Source organism: Pelophylax lessonae (genome assembly GCF_965119305.1).
Source record: "Pelophylax lessonae genome assembly, chromosome: 2".
Classification (NCBI taxonomy): Eukaryota; Metazoa; Chordata; class Amphibia; order Anura; family Ranidae; genus Pelophylax; species Pelophylax lessonae.
In genome coordinates this window covers 567,842,308-567,851,393 of record NC_138769.1, presented here as the reverse complement: position 1 = coordinate 567,851,393, position 9,086 = coordinate 567,842,308, and positions in this window count along the sequence as shown.

Genomic DNA, 9,086 nt, shown 5'->3' with positions numbered 1-9,086 from the left:
CATTCGTGCCACATCAGTTCTCATCCATGCCACATCAGTGCTCATCCGTGCTCATTTATGCCACATCAGTGCTCATCCGTGCCAAATCAGTGCCACATAAGTGCTCATCAGTGCTCATCCATGCCACGTCAGTGCTCATCCATGCCACATCAGTGCTCAGCCATGCCTCATCCATTCCATGTCCATGCCACGTCAGTGCTCATCCGTGCTACATCCATGCCACATCAGTGCTCATCCGTGCCACATCCATGCCACATCAGTGCTCATCTGTGCCACATCAGTGCTCATCCGTGCCACATCCATGCCACATCATTGTTCATCTGTGCCACATTATTGCTCATCCGTGCCACATCCATGCCTCATCAGTGCTCATCTGTGCCACATCATTGCTCATCCGTGCCACATCCATGCCACATCATTACTCATCTGTGCCACATCCATGTCACATCATTGCTCATCCGTGCCACATCCATGTCACATCATTGCTCATCCGTGCCACATCCATGCCACATCATTGCTCATCTGTGCCACATCTATGCCACATCATTGCTCATCCGTGCCACATCCATGCCACATCAGTGCTCATCCGTACCACATCCATGCCACATCAGTGCCACTACAGTGCTTATCATTGCCCTACAGCGCCTCCCAAAATTTTAATGGGAAGTCCAGAAATGACGGTGCTCCCTGCATGTTGGACCTCTGTATGTGGTCAGGCTGTGTAAAAGTGTCACACGTGGTATCGCCATACTCAGGAGGAGTAGCAGAATGTATTTCAGGGTGTCATTTTTGCTACGTACATGCTATGTGTTAGAAATATCTTATAAATGGACAACTTTGTATAAAAAATAAAGTGCGTTTTCATTTTCTTTCCACATTTTTCAAAACTTGTGGGGAAAAAATTACGTGTTCAAAAGACGCATTATGCCCCCTAGATTATGTGTTGGGGTGTTTGCATTCCAAAATTGGGTCATTTTGTGGGCGTTTCCATTGTCCTGGTGCTCCAGGGCCTTCAAATTATATGTGTAATTGTTGCTCCCAGAATGCCTGACGGTGCTACTTGGATGTTGGGCCTCTGTGTGTGGTCAGGCTGTGGAAAAGTCCCACACATGTGGTATCACCATACTCAGGAAGAGTGTCAGAATGTATTTTGGGGTGTAGTTGCAAGTATGCCTATACAGTGTGTGAGAAATAACTTGGTAATTTGACCATTTTGTGAAAAAAGAAAAAAAAATCTTCATTTTGCAAAGATTTGTGGAAAAAAATTACAACTTCAAAAAACTAACCATGCCTCTTACTTAATACATTGGAATGTGTGCTTTCCAAAAAGGGGTCATTTGGGGCTATTTGTACTGTCCTGGCTTGTTAGGGTCTCAAGAAATGAGATAGGCCGTCAGTACATCGGGTGTGATCAATTTTCAATGATTGGCACCATAACTCGTAGACTCTATAACCTTCACAAAGACCAAGTAAATATGTAGCAGTATAAGTTTTGGCCAAAATGTATGAAGAAAAGTTACTAAATTTGCAAAATGTTAAAACCGAAATTAAGAAAAATTAATTTTTTTTTTTACAGAATTTTCAGTCTTTTTTCATTTATAGCGCAAAGAATAAAAAAAAAAACAATGATGATTAAATACCACCAAAAGAAAGCTCTGTTTGTGCACTGGAAGTTGAAAACTGGTCTGGTTAGAAAGGGGGTTTAAGTGCCCAGTGGGTAAGTGGGTAAACATGTAAATAGTAGGTCTCTCCTTATATTTACTGATACTGCAAGGGTTTGAAAGACTCAGGCTCGTAAGCATAGGCATTTCATTGTTACAAATTTATTCAATACTGAATTCTAAACCCTCTTGGGAAATATGCCCTTTACCAACTGGCAGAACTGCTGATTATAAAACATATATTTGTAATGTTCCGGTACCTTTGGTACCCTAAATTACACTTTCCACAAGTGTATGCGCCCCACCATTTACTTTTGGAAAGGTGCGCATACACCTTTAAGACTGGAGCTGTCATCACCCAGTGCCGGACTAGATGGCTATTTAAATCGCCGGTTCTCACTCACATGTGTTCGTTCAAACACCCTTACCTGGATGCTAACCTTGCTTGAAGCTTCCATGCTTGCAAGCTTACCTCGCTGACGGAACCTCGCGGCGCTGATCCCTGTATCCCGCTACTGGATCATCCGCCTCTCCTGAACCACCCTTTGGTTGTATCGCTAATAGTGCTAAGTACCCCGCAGGGGAATTCTCTATAAACTTATACTAAGCTTACACTATCTAGCTCTGCATAGTAAAGACTGTTTATCACATCTGCATAACTAGATTGCTAGCTCTTGAGACTACTGCTACTTTTCTGCACTGGGTTGATCTCTTTTGTATGTCCACCTGCTATTCTGTCATCTGCTACCATACAACATTGCTAAACCTTCCTGCATCCATCTGCTACTGTCTCACCTTCAAGTGTCTATCACCTACCACCTCCACTCAACCTATCCCTCAACCTTCATCATTGTGTTACCACATACATAAAGTCACTCTAGGAACCAGCTTGCTAATTGTGTGTATTTACTGGCTGAAATAAGACCTTCCACACATGATGAGTCATTGAGGTTGGGAATGGTATCTCAGCATATCTCTTACATGACTACTGACGTGGAACTATTTCTGCAGCTGAAAATCCACACCATATAAGAAACGCAGGAGCGTTACAATATTTAGCTAAAATTACAATAAAATCATTATTAGCAGACACAAATACAACAGAACTCACAGAATTCCTGCTAAATCTAAAAGAAAGAACTGAGTTAATAAATAAAAATGAAGATGAGATGGACAAAATATATAGGCTGGACAGTTGGCGCTTCGAATCAGAGAGACAGAGGGAGAGAAACAAAGTTAGAGATAACAAACTCAGGAGCAGAGCTAACATTAGAGCCAGTGTTCGGGAGGGGGGGGCACACACAGGGAGAGGGATTAGTGAGGGACAACTGTACCTTTCTCAGCAGATAAAAGCTGGCAGCAGGGAGAGGGAGAGAGATCAGCTTTCAGCTGCTGGAGGAAGAGTTCTGTATTGTCCGTCACTAATCCCCCTCCCTGTGTGGGCCCCCTTTTGTGCTCGGCCCCCCCTACAAGAGGACCGGAGGTCCCCCCTTATCAGCGGCCCTGCCAACTAGCCTGTTTCCAGAATGTACTAAGAATCTGCATGTAACTATAGCATAAAATTAAATTTTTTTCTTTGTTTTTTTTTTACAATGTCAAAAAATAGATTCATAATGCCATTACTATTTTCTTTACCAAAATCATGAAATATTACCACAACACACTGTATACAATTCAATGTTCCCATAAACAAAATTGATACAGTTTTTGTTTCAGCGCAAACAGACCTATTGCAAAAATCAAAAGTAAAATTAAAATTAGCCCTCGTTCATACTGCCATGCCTTGTCATGCAACAAAGCCACATCCCATCACAGACGAAATTGCCAAAAGTAGTGCGTGACAAGTCGCCCCCCCCATTAACTGCAATGGAACCATTCTAATTGGTGCTACTCAAGTCATTCCGACTTAGAAGGTTCCTGCACTACTTTTAGGTCAACTTCATCAAGACTTGCATTGACTTCTGTTAACCACTTTACCACTGAGTACCGGAGTACTACTGCGGCAAAGTGGCTCGTTATCGTCTGACGACGTAGACCTACGTCGCCAGACTCCTCCCCCTGTAGGCGTGCGCTCGCGCGCCGCCAGAGGCGCGCTCCCGCTGTTTTCATTGCTGCTGCTCTGCCCCGATCGTCGGGGAATCCAGTTTGGAGTTTACACAGGCGGGCGGATCTCCTAAGTGACAGGGAGTGACAGATCGGAGTGTTCAGCATAGCTGAACATCCGATCTGTCCCTGGCTCACTCAGTCACCTCCCCCCCCCTCACGTTAGTAAGCACCAGGCATACATTAACCCCTCCCTCTCCAATAAAATTAACCCCTTCCCTGCCAGTGTCATTTTTACAGTAACAGTGCATATATATATAGCACTGATTACTGCAGTAATGTCACTGGTACCCCCAAAAGTGTCAAAAATGTCAGTCAAGGGTCAGATCTGTCCGCCGCAATGTCGCAGTCCCGCAAAAAAAAAAATCGCAGATCGCCGCCATTACGCGTTAAAAAAAAAACACCAAAAATGACAGAAATCTTTCCCATAGTTAGTAAACGCAATAAATTGCGCAAACCAATCAAAATACGCTTATTGCGATTTTTTTTTTTACCAAACATGGGTAGCAGAAAACAAGTTGGCCAAAAATTGAAAAAAAAATTGGTTTACATCTTTTTTTGGGGGGAATTTCATATAAAAAAATGTGAAAAATATTGTTATTTTTTCAAAATTGTCGCTCTTTTTTTGTTTATAGCGCAAAAAGTAAAAATCGCACAGGTGATCAAATACCACCAAAAGAAAGCTCTGTTTGTGGGGAAAAAGGGACATAAATTTCGTTTGGGTACGGCGCTGTATGACCGCGCAATTGTCAGTTAAAGTTGCACAGCGCCGAATCGCAAAAAGTGGCCCAGACGTAAGACAGCAAAATGCTCTAGTGGTAAAGTGGTTAAAGAAGTCGTATGCAATCCATGATAAAGTTGCACAGGGATATCAGCTTCAAAGTTGTGTGACTTTGAAGGAGTGCTGGTGTGAACCGCCACTTACTCTTCCTACAACAAATTATACCTTCACCCCTTCCATACAATATCAACAAACATCTGTTCTATGCTTCCTCTGCGGATCCATACTCACCTTATAAAAAAAAAAAACAAAGAAAAACAAAAACAAAAAAAAATGAATACCACAAAAAACTGAAAGGGACACCCATCAAACTCGATATTTACATAAATGTATAAAAATTCACATATTCTAAATCCCAAACCTTTTACTGCAATTCTGATATATGCATATTTCTATTTCTTTTTTTATGCCAAGCTTTTTACAATAAAAAAAAACATAACTATATAACCTTCCACAAGCTGTAGCTACAATCTCTCACACTTTATCTACAAAACCACAGACAATAATGAAAAATACAAATTAGTGCAGCGCTAATTACCCTACAAAATATCAATAAATTAATTAATGAATGAATCAGGGCTAATCAGACAAGTCCATGCAGGAGGGGCCCAAGCAGATGGAAGTGCTCTTAGTCAATAACATAGGCAGGAATCTTTAAAACTTGATGTGAATACAAGCATGTGCAGATCCACCACCAAATAGACCGGCCTCTCACCTTAACGATAGACCCCTGAGCTAACAATAGGTCATAAGCGCTTTATGATATCCACACCAGAGAAAGGAGAAACCAGTGTAGCACCACCCCCGCAGGAGCTGCTGATTATGTTATTGGGTCTACACCCTGCCTAACAACCCACAGAATTGCCTCGAACCCTCCCTAGGCACAACTGACCCAGAATAGGACTGGAACACCAAATGACTACAGGAGAACACAACTTAAAGTATTACACTTCAGCAAGCAATAATGACTTGTTACCTTTCTCCAATTGCAGTCCTTCTGGATGACACAATGGGACAACACACAGGATTGCGTTAAGTTAAAGCTTAATTTACTATGTATCAGAATGAACAAGTGAGATACAATGAAATATGGCTCCTTAAGAAGTTACTTGTACCAACTTAGAAAGATAAAAATAACCCCACACTCTTCCATAATAAATGCTAGACACAGTACCAGACAGGTAGGCCTATCTGAGTCCCTTCACAAAGTTCTCTTCTTTCTTCTCAAGATCTTCGCTAGCAATGGTGGTGCACGGGTCTTTTTGTACTCCACATTAGAGATGGATGATCAAGAGAGAGAGAGAGAATGGCAGCGAACAGTATATAGTCACCGCGGGGTGTCTGTGTAGTTTGGCGGTAAACTTCTGTGGAAGAGATAGGCCTCTGGCGGCTCTTTTACAGGTACTGATGTTTGTCTATGAATCTCCTGAGGTGGTATATTCAGCCACCCGGGGTTTATTGCCTTCTGTTACGCTACAGCTATCTCTGGATAAAGCTACTTCCTTGGTAGATAAAGTCAGTTTTGGGCAAGTGCCCTCTCACCAACAGGATTTTCCCTCTGGAACTCTCCACTGCTGTCTTAGTCTCTGATCTCTGTCACCAGCCGCGCTAGGTGTTTGTGGTGGATGACTCCGGTCTCTGCAAACATCGATAGGACCTCCGGGAAGGGTCTTCTGCTGAAGATGGAACGTTTCAACTTAGTCACTTCAGGCCCAGAAGCTTTGGCCTAACATACAGCATCAGTCCACAGCTCTGGCTTCTTGCTTGCTCAGAGTCCAGTGCAGAAGGGCCGAGCCTGGCTCCTCCCTTCCTTTTTTAAGCTTCCCCCACAAGGCTGTGCGGTGAGGCAGTGCACCCTGGTCCTTGCAAAGCACTATGGACGATGTAGTCTGCTCAACTTCCTGAAAGGAAAATCACATCACAAGAAATTCCATAGCAGCTGCAATGTGTCGTTTTGGCCACTAGATGGAGCCGAGTTCTTCTCAAATGTCAAACAGTCATCTTTCAGGCATATTTAACACCGCTACACCAGGATAGCTGAAGATAACTTCCAGTACACTCCCTCAGTTACAGGTACATAAAGGCAATCCAATGACCCCTCAGCATACAGCTCAAATAAAGTATATAAGGTGGACACATAGTGAAGTATTGCAAATACTGATGAAGTCCCTCCCCTTGGGACGCAACGCGCACGGAGGGTAGGAGGAGTCGTGACGTCACTCGCTGTCTTACGGAAGATTCAGATGTACAAGCCGCTTCGCTCTGCATGTCTTCATATCATGCTGCTTGTCCTAGCACTGAGGCTCAGTGGTAACAGGAACTACTTTGTATTGATTAAATTGATGGTTTGCAATACTTCACTATGTTCCACCTTATATGCTTTATTTGAGCTGTATGCTGAGGGGTCATTGGATTGCCTTTATGTACCTTGAACTGAGGGAGTGTAGTGGAAGTTATCTTCAGCTATCCTGGTTTCTCCTTTCTCTGGTGTGGATATCATAAAGCGCTTATGACCTACTGTTAGCATAGGGGGTCTAGCGTAAGGTGAGAAGCCAGTCTATTTGGTGGTGGATCTGCACATGCTTGCCCTCAGATCGGGGTTTCAGCTTAGCTGAAACTCCTGATCTCTCTCTCTGCTTGTGTGACAGAAGACCCGCCTGCTTTGTTTATATGAGCAGGCGGATTTTCTGTCAGTTTCCATGACGATTGCGGGAGGCAGGCGGTGATCGCCGCCGCACCTCCCGCTGCCTGACAAGAAGGGAGAGAACAAGGAAGCACCACCTAAGTGTAGAGGTTAAAAGTATTTATTCCACACAGGTTAAAATGCACTTACAGGATGTAAGCATAAAACTGGCTCATCAAAGTGGAGAAAGGGGAGAAGGCTATTCCAATCCATCCCTGGAGTATCACGTCGTCCACAGGGCTGGGATGTTCAGATGCAGCTCCTCTGATCGTCCTGTGGCCACCAGGAAACAAACCAGCGTGGAACGTAGGCAGAAATGTCGTCACCGGATGGAAGAGATAGGCAGGCAGGCTACTCGCTCGGAGCTACGGCTCCTTCTACAGGCCTAGAATATAGGGGACCCCCAACAGAAAGGGACTTTAATGCCCTAACCTGATATGAAAAAATATAGCAATGTATATTCTAAAAATTCACATAATTTATTGAGTAGTACATTAAAAACAAAAAAGACATCAAGGCTATGCATTGTGGCTGTTGCATAAAATATAAAAAACAAAGTGATAAACCTCCTAAAATGCATAAACAATATCATATACTATCCCCATGAGGGCCAAAGGCCTATCATGGGACATTGATCATTAGACGCCCAATGCATTTTGGAATACTTCCTTTTTCAAGGGTGTAAAGTTCTGTAGTGTTGGTGGACCATTTATGTTAGCAGAGGTTAGATAGAAGAGCCACCAAATTCATTTAAAGTAATGACAAATTTCCACTGATCATATGAGACTAAAGGTGTCTCAAGATGTAAAGAGTTGTTGTTGCCTCCCATGTACTCCAACGAGACCTGGCAGATGTTCACATAGAAGGAAGATATTTTAATTCCATGCTATGATGTAAGTAACAGGCTGCAGCCTACATCGCATGTTACCCCAAAGGGGGTATACAACCACAAAAATTTAAAGGGAGGAATGGGTGGTCCTGCCTGGGGGGGCAGGATGGAATGTGCAAAGGCAATAGGTGAAAATATGTAAAAACTCTAGTCTAAAATCTGGCAAATATCAGTTATAGAAAGAACAGTAGAAAATTACAGCACAATAAATAAAGTGCTCATGTGCACAATATATATATATATATATATATATATATATATATATATATATATATATACAAAGTATATCTGACACATTAGTTGAAGGAAAAACAGTGGAAAATTGCAGCAAAATAAAAGTACTTACTGCAAAAAATATATACATCCAGAGAAGGAAAGAGACAATAAAGTGACTAAGTGCCAAAAGTGACAATATGTGCAAAGAAATTATGGGATTGTACACCCCATTAACTCCCATCATACAATAAGAATATACCTAAAATATAAAATAAACACACAACAAGGATTGAGGAAAAGTTTAGGCCGTGGCCCCTTTATTGGGTTTAAAACAATTTTAATTATGAGATGAACTTTAACTTTTAATACCAAACAGAACCGCTGTTAACCATTAACAGACCAACATGCTTAGTTACTAAGACTCAAGCAGCAATATCTTATACCAACCAAATAACAGTTTACCAACCACTATCAACTCACAAAGTGGGCGACATTATCCAAAAACCAGGTTACCAACCTGGCCCCACCCCACAACCACGGCCTAAACAATCACTCTTTACAATCCAGCACTGAAAATGCAAATACCAATATTTGAGAAAATGTACTAAAACCATACCTCCCAAATTTCTGAAATTATAAAAAGGGACACCATTTTACACAGTAAGTAGAAAGGGACATGTCCCTGGTTACAGGGACCTCAAAGAACAAATATGCAGAAAATAATTGACTAAACAACACAAGTGCTTTTTTCTT